Source organism: Gekko japonicus, unplaced genomic scaffold (genome assembly GCF_001447785.1).
Source record: "Gekko japonicus isolate JY-2015 unplaced genomic scaffold, Gekko_japonicus_V1.1 scaffold779, whole genome shotgun sequence".
Taxonomy (NCBI): Eukaryota; Metazoa; Chordata; class Lepidosauria; order Squamata; family Gekkonidae; genus Gekko; species Gekko japonicus.
Genome location: NW_015174296.1, coordinates 386,395 through 405,417, shown reverse-complemented (window position 1 = coordinate 405,417; position 19,023 = coordinate 386,395). Strand labels below are relative to the sequence as shown.

General features: G+C 41.1%; 1 long non-coding RNA gene across 1 annotated transcript in view; it reads right to left on the bottom strand.

Moving 5' to 3' along the window:
• Positions 1-13,097, bottom strand: part of LOC107121204 — a 19,570-nt gene extending 6,473 nt beyond the window's left edge. The window contains exons 1-2 of the long non-coding RNA XR_001482852.1: positions 13,042-13,097; positions 8,384-8,510 (exon numbers count right to left, since the gene is read on the bottom strand). This is a non-coding gene — a long non-coding RNA (uncharacterized LOC107121204). The remainder of the gene's footprint in view (positions 1-8,383; positions 8,511-13,041) is intronic.
• Between the last annotated feature and the right edge of the window lie 5,926 nt (positions 13,098-19,023).

Here is a 19,023-nt window from a genome sequence, read left to right as displayed (position 1 = left end):
GGGGGTTGCAAGCATAGGGGGGATGCTTGCCTTGGTTCCACTGTCTGATGGGGGGGTCTGCCCAGGTGAACTTTCCCTGTGAGTTTGCTGTCTTATTTCTGAGCTGTTCCATAGACTCCTGTAACTGCAGCTGTCTTTTCTGGAAAGAGCATTGGAGAGACTTTTTGGGGGAGTCTGTAACTGGGACGCCAGAAATGTAATCCACCCCCAACTTGAAGAGATTGTAAAAGAGCAGGTGGCAGGGTGAGGTTCCCTGTGCATTTGGTGTGTGTAACTTGCAGGGGGTCCATTCTATATACTTTTGAACCTGTGTCTGACATGTCCCCCCAAAAAACACTTCCCTGACTTGACCTTAGTCCTGTTGGGTTCACAGTGCCACAGTGGCACTAGTTCTGCTGGGCACATTGCACTGGTTCTGCTGGGCTTGCAAAAATGCCTCCAACCTTCAGTTTCTACTGCAGAGATTCTCTGGGACTTCGATTCTGTTCTGCATGGCTTCTGTTGTCCTTGCTTTTTTGCTGTTTTTCCCTCCATAGGAGCACCTTCTTTGGGGGGCTGTAACTTGGACCCCATAAATCCAATCCTCATCAAACTTGGAGGGCAAGTAGAGGAGAGTCATCTGGAGATCTCTTGCATGTTTGGCATCTTTAATTTGCACAGGATCCATTCTATACAATCCTGACCCTCATGAACCTGTGCTTGTCATTTCCCCAGAAAATGCTTTCCTGGGGACACCTTCTTTGGGGGAGCCATAACTCGAACCCCATAAATTCAATCCTCACCAACCTTGGCATGTAGGTAGAGGTGGGTTAGCCGGATATCCCTTGTGAGTTTGGTGTCTCTATCATGCTGAGGGGTGTTCTACCATGTCACAAACCTCACAAATGAAACTGGTTTATTTGTGATGTTTCATGGTTCATGAAGCTGGCATACCATGAACCATACCACATTTTCCCAGTTCATGCCCATCACTACTCAACACCAGTTCTCTAGGTGAAATCCATCTGGTTGTCCTCATGAATTACCCCTGCATTGACCCATGTGGATCTATAAGAACCAGATCATCACTGAGACAGTACCCTAAGACCACAATTGTACCTTTAAAGATTGACTACCTCTTTCAATAGTCTTTCAGTAGTCATGTATGGCTGCGAGAGTTGGACTATAAGGAAGGCCGAGCGCCGAAGAATAGATTCTTTTGAACTATGGTGCTGGAGAAGACTCTTGAGAGTCCCTTGGACTGCAAGAAGATCAAATCAGTCAATCCTAAAAGAAATCAACCCTGACTGTTCCCTGGAAGGCCAGATAATGAAACTGAAGCTCAAATACTTTGGCCACCAAATGAGAAGGGAGCACTCACTAGAGAAGACCCTGATGCAGGGAAAGAATGAAGGTCAAAGAAGACGGGGATGGCAAAGGATGAGATGGTTGTTGTTGTTGTTCAGTCGCACAGTCGAGTCCGACTCTTCGCGACCCCATGGACCAGCTCCCGCCAGGCCCTCCTGTCTTTCGCTGTCCTCTGAAGTTGGCTAAATTTCATGTTTGTTGCCTCGATGACACTGTCTAACCATCTCATCCTTTGTTTTTCAGGTTTATAGAAAGTTCTGCCTTGTGTCATTAAGGCTCCAATCACTGGATTTAAGTATCCTCAGATTTGGTCGAGTTGGCTATTAGAAGATACAAACAGGAACCTGTAACATCTTATGGGAGGAATCTCATTTTCCCCTCCCCACTATTTCCTCTTTCCCTTTCCTGAAAACTCCAATAGCCTCTCCCCTTTTCCTACTTCCTTGTCTCCTTCTTGGGTTGCCGACCTCCATGTAGGGCCTGGAAACCTGGAATCACAACAGATCTCCCAACCAATGTTCCCTCTAAGCTGTGGAGTCTTGTGAGCAAAAATTCTCCTTTGTGAGCTGCTGGCATTAAAGTTGTGAGCGAGTGATTTGGCTACTGCATAAATTAGCTTGCTCTGGAGCCATCCTCCCTGAGCTAAGGCAAAAACGTGTGAGCCAGAAGCTAAAAAACTGTGAGCTAGCTCACACTAACTCAGTTTAGAGGGAACACTGCTCCCAACTACAAAGATCAGTTCCCATAGGATTGCCAGCTCCAGGTCAGGAAATTCCTGGAGATCTGGGATCAGCCCCTGGGAGGGCGAGGTCTGGAGAGGGAAGCAACCTCAGCAGGGTATAATGCCATAGAGTCTACCCCCAAAGGAGCCATTTTAACCAGGGGAACTGATCTCTGTCATCTGTAGAGTAGTTGTAATTATGGGTGATCTCCAACCTCTCATCATGCTTCTCTTTTTAAAAGAAATTTGGGTGGCTCAGTATTGATTTTTGTACAAATTAAAAGCAATGAAAGTATGAATTTGCAATCACGTTCTATTATTAAAATCAAATTATTAAAACACACCACTCTTAACCCTACCTCCATAAAAGCCTGCTAACTGTAAGTGGTCACAGAAATCAGATCACTTTATATACAAACTCAAGATTACTAAGTAACTGAATGGCTTTTTAAGGTATTGATAAAATATAAATACATTTATATATTGGCAAAACTTAATGAAAGTTCCCCTAAAGGAAAAATATACCTAATTTTAAATGTGAAATGATTTATAATTTCTTAAAGAAGTTTATTTATTAAAAGAACCTTTCCCTGCTTATAATCCACCTACCCTTGCCTGTATCCCATCAATGTCCAAACCTACAAAACAGCTCATGGGGAAATCCATTCTGGGGACAAATCATATTTACTACTTCATCTTATACATACTGCTTAACATTGAAATTAGCATTTCAGCGGCCTTTAAAATTGTGATTATACATATCTATATATAGAGAGATATAGATATAGTTTAAGTTTAATATCATGGCATGAGATATTGGCATTAAAAAACTATGGTATTTATATTATCAGTATGGTAACTCTCCTAACTATCTCTTCATTAAATCTGAGAATCTCATTAGTGGTTCTCCTACAGCTTTGTCAGCCCAACTCAAGGCAGTGGCACAAGGTGAGTTTTGGCTGTTACCACTAGAGAAGAAACAGCCTACCAGACCACAATACTCTCCCCATCTATTTGCTTTCTAAAATGTGATTCCTTTTGGAATGTACATTTCTGGCTTAAAGCTGCACTGGTGCAAGAGAAATAAGGTTGTGGAATTGCTTAAGCACATTTTACTCCACAATTTTTAATACTAGCAGTTGTTTCTATACTAGCAAAGCATCAAAACAAGGGGACAAATACAGTCAGGCCACATATAATTAAAATTAAAATCTTTGTGCAAAATATTACTGGCTAATACCTGAATATATAAAAACCAAGCCAGCAAGTTTAAATTCTGTAATAATTTCAGAGGTTTTCTGCATACATTTCCTCTAAACAACATGTAAACAAGCTGCTGAACTGGGATAGTGGTACAGAAGAGATTTATAATTCAAGGCTAAGCATGTTAACTCAGAAGAAATCCCATTGCGTTCAATAGGACTTACGCCCAGGAAAGCATGAATAGGATGCCCTGAAAACCCACTTCTTTATTTGGATATCCTTATTAATGTCAGGACTGCTTTAGTAATGTCAGAACACATCCAAATGTCATGCTGTTCTCACAGTCAGTACTGTATTTGCATTTTCAATATGAGGAGGTGAAATCAGAATTTCACAACACACCTACTACTGTGGCATGGGGAAAGTCTATAGTTTAACATAAAAAATACTAAATAGATCCACAATCCATTTTGAATATGGGTGGCAAAAACATATAAGGATGTATAGCTACAGTTGTTTTCAGTGCTATTTGCCATAACATATTTGCATACTTAAAATATACGATGGAGGAGGAGGAGGAGGAAATTGGATCTATATCCCACCCTTCACTCAGAGTCTCAGAGCGGCTTACAACCTCCTTTCCCTTCCCCTCCCCACAACAGACACCCTGTGAGGTAGGTGGGGTTGAGAGAGCTCTTGACAGAAACTGCTCTTTTTTCAAGAACACCTCTGACAGAACTATGGCTTGCCCAAGGTCATCCAGCAGCTGCAAGTGGAAGAGTGGGGAATCAAACCCGGTTCTCCCAGATTAGAGTCCACACACTTAACCACTACACCAAACTGCAGTTTAAGAAATCATTTTAAACATATACATACTACATTTCCTTGTTCCTAATAAACTCTTGGTTGTCCAGCAGTACAATGCTTCTTCCTATCACCTTTTAAGTCTCCATTGTAGAACTGGTGTCAGCTTTTTACCCCACTGCAGAAATCCAGTCTGGCAGTTTACAAGATGATGTCAACAAAGCTCCATAGGCAATATTTATTAGGTCACTGACAAAGCCTAGCCAATAGAATGAAGGTCTACAAGAAAATGTTTAAAAGTGATAAATAATAATGATATTTCTTTCAAAAGTTATGTTTACCATTTATTATAATAGAACCTAGAGATTTCAGAATTCCTTCACATCTTACATTCTAATAACGAAGTCGGGAAATATTTGGATACTTAAATCCAATGACTGGAGCTGTGAACCACCAAGACAGATTTTTCTACAAACCTGAAAAGGGCCCTAGGTTTGCAGAAAAATGTAAAATCTTTAAAAAAACAACACTGAATATTTTTAGAAAATCCAAAAATGATAAAAGGAGTACCTGTAGCTTTAATCAATGTATTCCGTCAGTGGCTGTTGCTAGGTGGCTACAGTATTCCAGGCTTCAGTTTCTGTGAGTAAAAAGGTAGGGGGAGGGGACAGGCCTATTTTGGCCTTTGAGGGAGAACTCATTGCGGCCAGGCTAGGGTTGCCAGCACTAGGTGAGAAAATTCCTGGACATTTTGGGGTAGAGTCTGAGGAGGAGGGGCCTCAGCTGAATATAATGCCATAGAGTCCACCCTCTAAAGTAGTAATTTTCTCCAGGGGGATTGATCTCTGTCATCTGTAGTTTAGTTGTAATTCTGGGAGATCTTCAGGTCCCACCAGGATGCTGGTAACCCTAGGCCTGACAGCAACTTCTGAGTAACCCCTCAAATTGCATGACTCAGCTAGGCCTGGCTGCTTGCTACTGTTCAACAGCAGCCACCCCCTGAAAGCCAGTGAGGTGTAGCAATGAGAGCTTCAGAGTAGGATCTGTGAGACCCAGGTTTGAATCCAAATTTTGCTGTGGAAACTAACTGGGTGATTTTGAACCAGTGACATACTTTCCGCCTAACCTACCTCACAGGGTTGTTGTGTGGATACAAAGGAAGAGAAGAGAATAATGTTAACTGCTTTGGTCCCCACTGTGGAGAACAGTAGGGTATAAATGAATAAATAATGGGAGGCAAATAAAAGGTAGGTTAATGAATGGCTGAGGAGAGAATGAGGAAAGGAGAGGATATTGAATTGCCGAGAGAGGGAAAAAAGGAAATAGTGTGTGGGGGAGAAGTGAGGTGGGACCCCACAAGTCCTTGCAGGTTTCCTACCATGCAAGCTGGCCTTGCCCAGTGGCCAGCACCACACAACTGGGCCACAGTTTTCCTAGGAAGAAGCTACTGGAGGGGGGTGGGTTGAGTGGGAAAGCTTAAGACAGAAGGGCAGATAAAGATATCTTGGCTGTTGGGTGGGAAGGAGATAGGGTTGCTAACTCCAGGTTAGGAAATTCCTTCAAGTTTTTTGGGGGGGCTGTAGAGGGTGGAGTTTGAGAAGGGGACCTCAGAGGGGTATAATGCCATAGACTCCATTCTCTAAAGCAGGGGAACTAGGGTTACCAGCCTCCAGGTGGAGGATGGAGATCACCCAGAATTACAACTGATCTCCGGATGACGGGGATCAGTTCCCCTGGAGAAAATGGCTGCTTTGGAGGTGTAATCTATGGCACTATACCCTGCAGAAGTCACTTCCTTCCCTAAACCTCACTCTCCCAATGGTCCACCCCAAACTCTCCAGGAATTTCCCAATCTGGAGCTGGCAAACCTAAGGAGAATAGATCTCTATAGTCAGGAGATCTGTTGTGATTCCAGATCTTCAACCCTATCTGGAGGTTGGCAACCCTAGAAGGAGAGAAGGAAAATGTGAGAGGCTATAGGAGATTTCAGGAATGGGAAAGATGAAATAGTGGGGGAGGGGGAAATAAGATGCCTTCCACAAGTCCTTGCGGGTTCCCACTTGTTATATTCTATTTAAATAACATACTGGAATGTCAGATGTTATATTTCTAGTAATTATTCAAACATAAATATTTCAAAGCTTGGTTTCTTACTTTCTTTGTGTGTCTTTAAACCTTAAAGTACTCAACCAATAATTGCAACATACAGTCATTAAAACAATTAACAGTGCAATACTAAGCAAAGTTACCCCCTTCATGACTCCAGTCTTAGACGGTTGCAACACAGATTTGCATTGTAAAAATACTATTACCAATTAGAATTAAAATTAAAAGTACCTGAAAAGAATACCAACATTTTAATACTAACTACATGAACTAGGCTGACTGTTGCTAATTCTAAATAACATTTTAAACAAATGGTCCTGCGTAATAAAAATGTATTCTAATGGAACAGTGAAAAATTAAAAGTGCTTATAATGTTAATTACTGCTAAAGTTATTGCTAAATACAATTCACACATTTTGTTCATACATGAAATTGTAACCTATACATTATACAAACACAAGAGCAAAGATTACATATGGCAAACTGGCCAATTACAAATATTGTAAATTGGAATGTCCATGATTTCCCCCCAGCCATTAAGCTTATGAGAATTGCTTTTGACTATATATGTGACTAATCAATTTATCAAACATTAAATTGGAGAAACGACGGCTGAGGGGTGACATGATCGAGGTTTATAAGATTATGCATGGGACAGAGCAGGTAGAGAAATAACTACTTTTCTCCCTTTCTCACAATACAAGAACTCGTGGGCACTCCACGAAATTGCTGAGCAGTCGGGTTAGAACAGGTAAAAGGAAGTACTTCTTCACCCAAAGAGTGATTAACACATGGAATACACTGCCACAGGAGGTGGTGGTGACTACAAGCATGGACAGCTTCAAGAGGGAATTAGATAAGCATATGGAGCAGAAGCCCATCAGTGGCTATTAGCCACAAGGTATAGATAGGAATTCTCAGGCTGGGGCAAGTGATGCACTGTATTCTTGGTGCTGGGGGGGGGGAGCAACAGTGGGAGAGCTTCTAGTGTCCTGGCCCCTGATGGACCTCCTGATTGCACCTAGTATTTTTGGCCCCGTGTGACAAAGTGTTGGACTAGATGGGCCACTGGCCAGATCCAACATTAGCTTCTCTTATGTTCTTATATTCTTAACTTCTACATATACTCCAACTACAAAAGCAACAGGATTGTAGTGTATTCCAAAATTTATTGCCTGTTTTATTCTGCTCTTATTGCATTGTCATCTACTTTTGCAATTCCATTTTCTGCATTGTTTATGACTTGTCATGTCTGATACCTTTTTCTTTTTGCACTGTTTTTCATACTTTGTAACTCTAGACCTAATGCATTGTTTAACTGATGTGTTATGCTGTCTGATTACAACATTTTATATCCCATAATCTACCCGGAGTCTCAGTGAAAAAGGTGAAATTTAAATAAATAAATATATAAATACAGGCAGGAAGACAAAAACATAGGCATGTAAAACATCTTGTACCAATAACGTAAGTAACTACACAGTTATATAATATTTGTCTTAGGGTTGATTCACTTGCTCTTAGAAGAACATAAGTATGTCTGACACCATGTGGGCTTGGTTTATAAACATGTTAAATGGCCCTCTGATCCAACTGTTCTCATAAACGTTCACTACTCCAAAGAAAACAGGCAACCGAAAAATTGGAATAAAGGTATCTGGCAACTGCCAATTGCTTGATGCTATTGAGGGGGACAAAGAAAGAAGAGGAAGGAGATGTGAATAGTTAAAATAGGTCATAATCTTGAACCAAAAAGAGAGTGACAGATTATATAGCCAGTTGGGAGTAGGATGCTGTGTGAATGAGCAGCACAAAGAATGAGTGATGAAAACCTCTTGTTCAGAGCATGGTTACTGATGCTGTCAGGAAGCAGAAGCACTGTCAGTAAGGAGGCTGGATATTCAGATCACATTTCATAGTAAGGTCATCATAAGATCTCCTTAAATCATCTCACCTAAATTATGCAAATTTACACCTTCAAAAAAAAGGTAGATTACAGCTCTGATCTAATAGCCCAGGCAAGCCCAATCTCGTCAGGAGGCCAGAGGCAGGCTATCAAGTCACTTCTCTGAACATCCTCCATGCCACAGTAGGAGTTGCCAGAGGTTGCCATTACTTCCAGGCACGGGGACACACAAAATGCAAAAATACCCCCCGCCAAAGATAGATTACACAATTTAACATGTCATATAATTTTCTTACCAAGAATTACAGAAAAAATATAGGAACAAAAAACCATAACGAAGCATGTTCACTAATTTCCTGATAAATACAGATTGGGTGATCTTCAGTACTTTCGGCTAGGCAGTAGTCATTGTCAGTTCACATCCTAAAATGAAAGAAAAAACAACTCATTAAAACAAATTAATTTTATGACAAATGAAAAGATGGCACATCTGCAAAACAATAGGAAAAATGACACTGGAACCCTTAGTAAGAGCTTCTAGAAGGCAGCCTGATTTTTTTTAAATTATCCCACACTCACTTACTAGGAAATGCCATTAGAAATGTTCCAAGAAAACATGTATGGAAATAGGGTGTAAAAAAGGCATACTATGCAAAGAAACTGCAAATGTGCTATAAGGACTGAAACTTGAAATATACCTACCTATATTAACTGACTGTGGTGAAGTGGTTAGAGAGCTGGAGTAAAACTAGAGAGATCCAGGTTCAAATCCCTATTCACCATGAAATGTATTTGGTAATGTCATTCTCTCTCAACCTAACCTACCACTGAGGTTGCTGCAAGGACAAAACTGAGGAGGGCAAAATCATGCCACATCCCCTGAGCTGTTTGGAGGAAGGGAAGCATAAAATGTAATAATAGATTAATGTTTAGTTTGTTGATGAAACCAACATTGATAATTATAATGATATAGCATATGCACAAAACTGAAGTTCCTGGTGTATGAACTTTATTAATTTTCAAAGCATCTCATCCTTATTTCAAATGGAACATTTAGAAAGAAACACTAAATATTAAAAAAACAGAGTGAAATACAGCACCATCCTATGCTTATTTATTCAGATGTAATCCAATTGATTTAAATGGAATTTATTCCTAAATCAGTATGCATTGGATTGGACTGCAGTTATGCTTAATACAAGATAAACATTCCCCAGAAATTATGCCATATAAAATATTTCTTCCCTTCGGCCTCAAAATCTATTTCAAAACATCATAACTAAAAATTTCAATGAAGAAGCATCTAGACTAGAAACTTCAATGTAAATAAATATTTATGATTAATAGGAAAAAAGCTACCAAATCTACCAAACATGAGGAAATAATCAAACCACTAAGGGATGGAGCCCAGGGAGGACCTGGGCTGATGGTTCTAGGAAAAAAGCCCACATGGAAAAATGCCCTGATGGAAATAACCCCACACGGAAAAATACCATATAAAGTGCCATAGATATTTATAATTGTGGATAATCATTCGTCTCCATTTATGAGAATGAACAGGTATTACCTGTATTCACATACAACAATTTGTGTTGTGATTTTATCAAGTATAATTAAATAATAATTTTGCTATGTTATTAGGCAACCTGCCTGTGCATTAGCCAGTGTTAGTTTGTGGCAACCGAGGTTCCTCTGCAGTCCATCATATAGAGACCACACACAGGTGTTCCCTCTAAGCTGAGTTAGTGTGAGCTAGCTAGCTCACAGGTTTTTAGCCTACAGCTCACAGATTTTTGTCTTAGCTCAGGAGGGATAGCTCCAGAGCAAACTGATTTATGCAGTAGCCAAACTGCTCGCTCACAGCTGTAATGCCAGTAGTTCACAATGTAGAATTTTTGCTCACAGGACTCCACACCTTAGAGGGAGTATTGCCACACACTGGGAGGACTGCTGTGGAATAGGAAATTAAGAGCACTACAGGACATGGTTGCCACTTCTGTTGTTATTTGTTATTTAATGTTGTCTTATGGTTTTGTTATCTTAAGCTAAGCTTCATAGATCTATGAGGCCTTAATTACTTCTACTATTTAGGAAAGAGAAAGAGGAGGCGGCAGTGGCAGTAGCTGAGGAGGCTGGGTAACATAATTAACAGAAGAACCCTGCTTGATCACACCAGTCCCTGCAGTTGGGAGGGGCTGATCTTTCAATTTCACAATGGGACCAGAGATATAAAAGGAGTAGCCTGGTATGGCCCAAACCTTTTATTATTATACAGGTCCTGAAGAAATCCAAGACTTTTTACGTAGGTAAGTTCTCCACACATTTTCCTCTCACTGAGGAGCAAAAATTAGATGCTGGGAAGATTTTAATTTAGAGAATGTTCTCTATGTGAGCACCAGCTTAGATTGTAACAAAATAGCACTCCTAAATACCGGAAGGATTTTACCTGTTGTACCTGTTGTAAAACCAACGGTTGCATTTCCATGATTTAGAGAAAACCAATATTTTTGTCTTGTCAAAATTAATGGAGAGGGAGTTCCGGGAACAGTAAGCATTAAATTCAGATAAAAAGCATGTAAGACCAATCCTTGTAAAGGAGAGGATAACCGCATCGTCCGCATAAAGCAAAACCGGGACTGCAGTCATAAAAGACTATAAATCGTTAATCAAATCTGGACCTGGTTATAATAGGCTCTAACTGCTAATAATAGTTCAAAGTATGAGAACTATTTCCATGGCATACAATCTTTACAAAAGGCATCTTGGCCAAGGTCATCTGGTAGCAGCAAGATGCCCTAATGAATTCAATCCTACTACAGCAGTTGTCCATCTGCAGTTCAGATAAACAGGATTTGTTAACTTCAAATATTCTAAACCAAACTGTTTTGAATTGGAACAAAATCTGAGCTCAGTGGCACCTTTACAACCAACAGAGTTTTATTTTGTTTTGAAGTTGTTATTTTTACCTGCCATAAAGTAACTAATCACTCACTACTGTAGGGGGGGAAAGCATGAAGTTTGGCTCATTTTTTTTAAAAAAGGAAAAAACATTCCATTCTAGCACAAAGCAGTTAAGAGCAACAGAAAGCATGAAAAATGACACTAGAAAGAAGTGTCCTAGCAAGTCATAATAAAATAGTTTTGAGAGCTTCACATTTTTTGCTGAACCAAGAATACAGAAGGAGGGAGTAGGAAGGCTACTGCAAAAGTCTAGACTATCTTTGAGAGAAATATGATGGCTATGGAGACCCTAAAACTTTCCTCAGAAAACTCCAGAAAAAGATTAGAAAGTATTTTTTAATCATTACACAGAATATAAAATCATATAAGGTGACTAGAGATCGTTATAGCCTATTTCTCATGCTTAGCTGATTATGGCTGAAATCCTAAAAACTTTTCTGTGAGTAAGGGCCACTGAATCTAGGGCATACTGCCAACTGAGCTGCAAGGCTTCCCTTTTACATTCTGACTCTATGCCAAACTAGATACTTAAAGCCTGATCATTTTAATCCAAAGAGACGCAGCAACTCTGCATAGTATAGTTCTATTTTCCATTTTCAGTTTCCATCTGCTGCCTAAATGGTTTCCACTCACCATCTTTTAAACTAAATAAACAGTTTTAAATAGAGAGGGGCAAATGAGCCCACTCTGCAGGCACAAATTAAGTTTGGATTTTTAATTACACCATGTTCCCTGTATTACTGCTTCATAAACATATTTGCCATTAAAAAGAAAACCTGCAGTTGATACCAGGAAGACATCTCAACTATCAATTAACATGCAGTAGTAGATTACAGGTTACATTAAAATTAACTGAATATCACTTCATCAATAGCATATTTGAGCAACAGAATCTCACGTGAACGGCTCATCTATGTGTCGGGAAGGGAATGATTTTACTACAGAAGATCTCTGTAAAGTTCTGAAAGACTTGATTAGTAATAATATGCTGCTACCAGTGTTCCCTCTAAACTGAGTTAGTGTGAGCTAGCTCACAGTTTTTTAGCCTCCGGCTCACGCATTTTTGTCTTAACTCAGGAAGGATGGCTCCAGAGCAAACTAATTTATGCAGCAGCCAAATCGCTCACCTGCAACTTTAAAACCAGTAGCTCACAATGTAGAATTTTCGGTCACAAGACTTCACAGCTTAGAGGGAGCTTTGGCTGCTACATTGCATCCCCCCTTCTTTCGTAACATTTTCTCATTTATGTTTCTCATCTTAAATTCTGTGCATGCTGGGGAAAGCAACTAAATAACTTGAACAAAACAGAAACTTTACAAAACCGCATTGTTTTTGACGGGTGGATGGAAAAAATTCGTTGTTGCATTATCCTGTACTGCAAACAGTAGGAAGGTCAAAGACCATCTCTCTGCCAATGCTGCGCTCACCACTGCAGTGAGGAGTGTCAAGGAAGGCTCGACAAGGGGATGCAAACTGCGGAACTTCCGACCTTCACTCCCGCCTAGTCGCGGTAGTTTCGGGGCAGACGACTCGATGCAAAAGGCCGAAGAACCAGCAAGCGCGCAAAAGTGGTTGCTAAAATGTTCAGGAGACAAGCGTGTTTCTTTGGGGCGGAGGAACATTAAATGGCACAAACCGTCAATGGACGCACAAAGCTCTCCTACTGACTTGGGGAAACCCCTGAACGCGGAGAGAGTGCGAGACTCCTGCTTCCCGCCTTGGTGTGAGCTTTTAGGGCCCGCTGGGTAGACAGAGGGGGAAGAAGAATGACAGCTCGCGCTAAGGAAAGAAGGCGACCCGGACGGTTGGACGGACAGACACACGGACCCCCGCGCCTCGAGCCGAACCGCCCAGCCACCAACACGCTGTCCTCCCGGGCCCGCCCCCTCTTTCCATTGGTGCCCTTGGGGGCAGAGCAGGGATGAGAACGACCCTCCTGCTAAACCACTGCGTGTCGGGTGACGGGAAGGTGACCCAGACGGTGCTCCTCACCTGTGCTACTTGCCTTCAGATACCACCACGGCTGCTACTGCTTTACTTCTTTCCCATTGAGACACCAGCAGGGGGATGCAGCTTCTCCCGCCCCGTTCTCACCCTTGACCCGCTCCTGGTCCCCTCCCACCTCTTTGCCTCAGAATACCCTCCTACAACTTTCCCTGTCCCTCTGTCGTCACTTCCGCACTCGTCATAAAAGTCACTGTGGAACCGTCTGAAAGGGGAAGGGCTTCTATCTAAATCTTCATATCCGGGACTTTAGTTGCTTTTAAATAAAACGGAGACCCAAGTATAAGGCAGTAACGGGGAATGCTGTCTTTGATTTTGTTATGTCCTAAGGTAAGGTGGAGGTTACGCGCATGCGTGGGTGAGGATGCTCGGACGCCGCAACAGCCTCGTTAGTGTAGTCAGGGAAAAGAGCGTGGAAAGTACTAAGACCAGATTGCTTGGCCGTTTTTATCTCTCTGGTTGCTTTTCGAGGAGGCTGAAGTTGGTTCCTTGTTCCTTATAAATCCAGCCACAAATAAAGATGATAGGTTAAAGGCTCTGCACGCCAAATTAATCTCCAGACAAGAGAGTCTAAAGATTCTTCTGAGGTGCAGCTTTCTTCTAGTTTCTGAAGGTGCAGGGGGCGTGGCAGTTTGGAGCAGTTAACACAAGAACTGGACTGTGGAGCAGCATAGGTCATCTTGCAGGACAGGGCCCGTGAACATGGGGGTGTATGATGCGTGATGGTCCAAAGCTTATTTCGGGAAGCAGAGGGAATGCATTCATTACATTTCCTTATTTTGATTTTCCTAATAAAAACTCAGAGGCAACCCTTGGTGCTTATAGCGTCCCCCTTTGGCTGTCGGTTCCCAGGTTAGACAGTGGACCAAGTACTGATCCCTGTGGTACCCCACTGCTGATCCCTGTGGTACCCCACTCAAACTATTTATTTGCAAGGGGACAACTCCCACAACCAGCAACTACAGCTAACATACAAAACTGGAAACTGAAACAAGAATTCCACCCAATAGGACCAAACAAAATCCCACAGATATGGGGGGAGCAGTCTGTTCCATTACATATATACATATATGCAATAAATAAACCACACTGCCTGAACCAGTTTTTGGACTGGGCACCAGTGCATGTCCTCCTGTAGAGGGCAGTCTATGGAGTGTGGGGGTACATGATTTGGGGCAGTCCAAACATTTTGTGGTACAGTTTCCCCCAGCTTCTGAACGGACCTTTGTCCTGAGGGGGTGTGTGACCCAGTTTTGAAGCAGTTAGTACAAGAGCTGGCTTTTGGAACAGGAAACCGCACAGGTCCCCTTGAAGGTAAGTGTCTCCTGAATAGGGAATTGCATGATATATGATGGTGCAACACTTTTTAAGTGTCTTTCCTTTTTTTAGTTTGGATTCACAAATAAGAGTAGGGAACCAGGAACTTCAACTTCAGTAGCATTGAATGAGGGATGAATACTCATAAGAGGCAATCTACTGTAAAGTTGAGAACTTTATTTCTATCTGACAGCCCTGTGTGTCTCCTCATGTCCTCCAAGAAATGTAGATGTAGATATTTCTCAAACTCAGGTCTGTTTGTGTGTGTGTGTGTGTGTTGGGGGAGAGAGAGAGTTCTTTAAAAATGAACTGTTTTGAATCTAAATCACCTTCCAAACACTTTTGTGACATGAGTGGAGAAATACACTGTTGTATATAACAAGGAATCTTGTGGCATCTTAAAACCAAACAAATGTATTGTGTCAGGTAAATAAACTGTCCACTGTTATTGTCCTCATGTTGCAGAGGGGAAGGAGAGGCAATGCTGAGTATATTTAGGATGTTAGGGTGTGGAGGCTGAAAAGTAATTTGCAGTGGATTCCTACATAAATCTTGTCAATTTGACTTACTCCCCAAAAAGTGTTCTTTGAATGGTAATGTAAGTTAACATTACAATATAATTCATTTCTGGGGGGTGGGGGTGGAATTGTGTAAATTAATTCAGTATTATTGCTGTACTGCAAGGTGTGGAGGGGGCATTGAGGCTGACTGGCTACCATGTAACATAGTTAAAAGCTCATATTGCAGATTGTGTATGGGCTGGGTGGCTATTGAAAGCTCCGTATTGTAGCCAATAACTCAAACAATAGAGATAGCAAGAGATGGAGTACATAATCATAGTTGGAACTAGATAATGAAACTGAAGCTCAAATACTTTGGCCACCAAATGAGAAGGGAGCACTCACTGGAGAAGGCCCTGATGCTGGGAAAGATTGAAGGTCAAAGAAGACATGGACGGCAAAGGATGAGATGGTTAGACAGTGTCATAGATGCAACGAACATGAAATTGAGCAAACTTCAGAGGACGGCGGAAGACCGGAAGGCCTGGCGTGATCTGGTCCATGGGGTCGCGAAGAGTCGGACTCAACTGTGCGACTGAACAACAACAAAAAATCTCCAGTTGAACACCCTGATTGCCCTTGTAGGTGCCCAGAGAAGAGCCTCCAAAAATGAGCTTGATGGATGAGCAAGATCATATGAGAGGAAAAAACCCTTCAGGTACCCTGAGGTCAGACCAGTTAAGGCTTTAAAGATAAAAGATAAAAACAAGCACTTTGCATTCTGCCTAAAAACAAACTGAAAGACATAGAATATTTTCATGCAAGGGTGATATGTAAAACATAAGTAATGTGATTGCTCCAGTGTTCCCCTAGATACAGCTTTGCCCAGTAAATTGAAGATTTCAAGATGTCTTTCAACAACCCCACACAGACCACATTACAGTAATCAAGCCTCAGTATGATTAGAGCAAAGCTAATAGTTCCCAGGAAAGGGCACAGTTGTGAACTAACTAAAATTAGAAAAAGCCTAGTTGAGCCACAAACAGCATTTTAACATTCAAAGGTAAACCCAGATCTTAAATCACCATCAAATGGTAAACTTTGCCTTTTATTTTTTATTTTTAAGTTTTATTAGTTTATATATAGAAAGGGGGGAAGGGAAAAGAAAGAATACAGAGTTATATATATAAAAAACCGATTTGACATTTGCCTTTTAGAGAGGGCGCTTTCCCATCTAACCAGACAATAAGTCACTATTTATCTAAGAGCATCACATCTTGTCTGGATTTTGTTGTTCAGTCGCACAGTCGAGTCCGACTCTTTGCGACCCCATGGACCCAGATGGATTAAGCACCAATTTATTAATTCTCAAGCCAGCCCATTACTGTCTCCAGACTTTTGTTCAGCATACCCACTGATTCTAATGAAAAGAGGGCATTGGAGACCATCAACATATTGATGATAACTTGCCTCAAATCCCCTAATGTTGATCAACATGAAGAACAAAATAGATCCCTGTGAAACCCTATAACACAGCTGCCAAGCATCAGCTAGTCCTAAGGCAGTATCTTTGGGGAGCCTCTACTGCTCAGATAGGAATAGAACCACCCAGATCATGATGCCTCCCTACACCCAGTTCACTGAGATGCTCCAGAATGATACCTCTTGTTGCTGATAGTATCAAAAGAAAGACCCAAGAGAATGAACACTCCCCATCTCTTTCTCAGTACTGGTCATCAGCCACAGGGCAAGTTCTATGCCAGTTAGAAAATAAAGATTAATACTTGCTTGTAAAATAAGATGCATATAGCATGTAAATCTCAAATGTGTAAAATGTTGTAACTACATAAAATAAAACATACGGTAATTAGTGTGAAACAAATTATTTGCACAGCGAGAAATAGGTAGAATGAAGATGAAAATTGTCACCTTTTAAAGTAACGCAGAGCAGCATAGGAAATTGTGTGTACAGGGGCGGAAAAACCCTTATTTGGCTGTTTTCCCCCCTCTCAAGGTGCCAATACTTATTCATATGCTTTACTCATTTGGCTTTCTTGCCAACACAGCTGGTGAAGAAACAGGCATTTCCTTCATTTAATTATGAACACAATTTCTCCCAAGTTATTAGTGTCTCTTTGTAGTCAAAGAACTGATGTTTGCTCAGTTAATTTATGCAGCATTAGTTGAAGGGTTTGCATTTAAGAGACCCATAGGCTGGGTGCTGGGGCAAGCCAGAAAGCTTCCCTGTATGATTGACTGGAAGGAGGTTCTTTTCAAAGATGACCAAGTATGTGGCCTGTACAAAGTGGTCTCAAAAATGAGCATACAAACTTTGATAATCTTTGGCTGAAACTTTCTGATGACACATCAATTATTTAGTATGCCATCAGTTATTTAGTATAACACACTAGTTATTCAGTATGCCAGCTTTTCTGTGCCAGTATTTTTGGTGGGGGATTCTATGGGTGGATCCATATGTACAAAAACATCTCCGTATCACTTGGTAGTTTATTAATATTGAATGCCTTGCCTTACAGCTCAATTTGTGAACAACCTCGGCTGAAAAAATATATAGCATATGAGCAATGCTCCCTCTAAGCTGTAGAGTCTTGTGAGCAAAAATTCTACTTTGTGAGCTACTGGCATTAAAGCTGTGAGTGAGCAGTTTGGATACTGCATGAATTAGTTTGCTTTGGAGCCATCCTTCCTTATCTAAGACAAAAAATGTGTGAGCTGGAGGCTAAAAAACTGTGAGCTAGCTTACACTAACTCAGCTTAGAGGGAGCACTGCATATGAGGTTCTCTGAGGTAATGTGAACACTGCATCTGGCATTTTGTCTTTGGTAGCTATTTCATGCATTTAATTCATCACTTGATGTTATAGACAGTAATCCTAAGGAAACTTTCCTGGGAGAAAGCCCCATTAGAAAACTGAGGACTCATTTTTGAATAGGCTTGCTTAGGATCACTACCATAGTTACTAAGTGAAGTATATGCATTTACAAAATCATGATAGCAATAATAGTTTTTCCTTTAGGTTGGATCTGTAATCTGAGTGTGTTTCCATCAAGTTGCCGTTTTGTTAGCCTCAATCCCCATCCATCTTGGCTACATGAGCTGCTTATTTGTGGGATCAATGTAACAGAATTTAGGGTCATTACAAAGGGGAAAAGATGGCAGAAGGTGGGGCAGGAGCAGAGGGACCTAGCCTGATTGTATCATCTTGCGATAGAAACAGTACAGACCTGCATAAGGCTTTTAGACTATCATTCCAAGTATGTTGGCAGTCAGTCAAGGTGTTCTTGGCACAATGCCCTTTTGTTACAGTAGCATTTCTGCCTAACAATGGGATTCTAGTTACCTCAGCATTTTAATTAATGAAGTTTTCTTTTCATGTGATTCAAAGCAAAACATTCAGATTAGGTAACCAACACTACCTCTAACACATCTCCCTACCTCATGACTTCCTTCATTTTCTTATCTGGAAGTTTCCCTGCGATGTAGGAAACTTCATTTACCATATCCTTCTAATCAAGAAGCTTGCCTCTAAGCTCATCTGTATTTTCCTCCCCTTCCCAAATCCAGCAATATCAAATCCTTTGCATTCTGTTAATTCTGACATTCTGTCACTGATGTTATAAATCCTTCCACAAAGTGTGCTCTGATCTGCCTACCTGTTGTTGCCATGTTCCTTGGATTTCAGTTCCCTTACTATATCTAGCCCTGCCTTGCATCATTGTTCATGTGTTCTTTCCCTGGACATCTACCTGGATTTTCTTTGGATTTTTACCTGGATCTGTTTCCTTTGGCATTTCCTATGCAGGCCCATGGCAAGCTCTTCTTTAGGAAATCTGAACTCTTTAGCATCATCAGCTATCCAAGAACACTGTGAAGACTCCTCAATTGAATCCCCTAACATGATAGGTTGCATAACATCTCAGCTTCCCTACCCTGTCTCCTTTCCCAACTTTTCTCTTTTTTCTCTTTCTCTCCTGAGTAGCCACACTGCACAGTGTGTGAGCATTTAGAATATTTGGGGACATTCTAATATGTAGTGCTGTATACATACTGTATACATACTTGGTATTATTCTGACTGAGAATATTAATGCTCCACTTAAACCATCTCTGTTTTCATTTTCAATATATCCCAG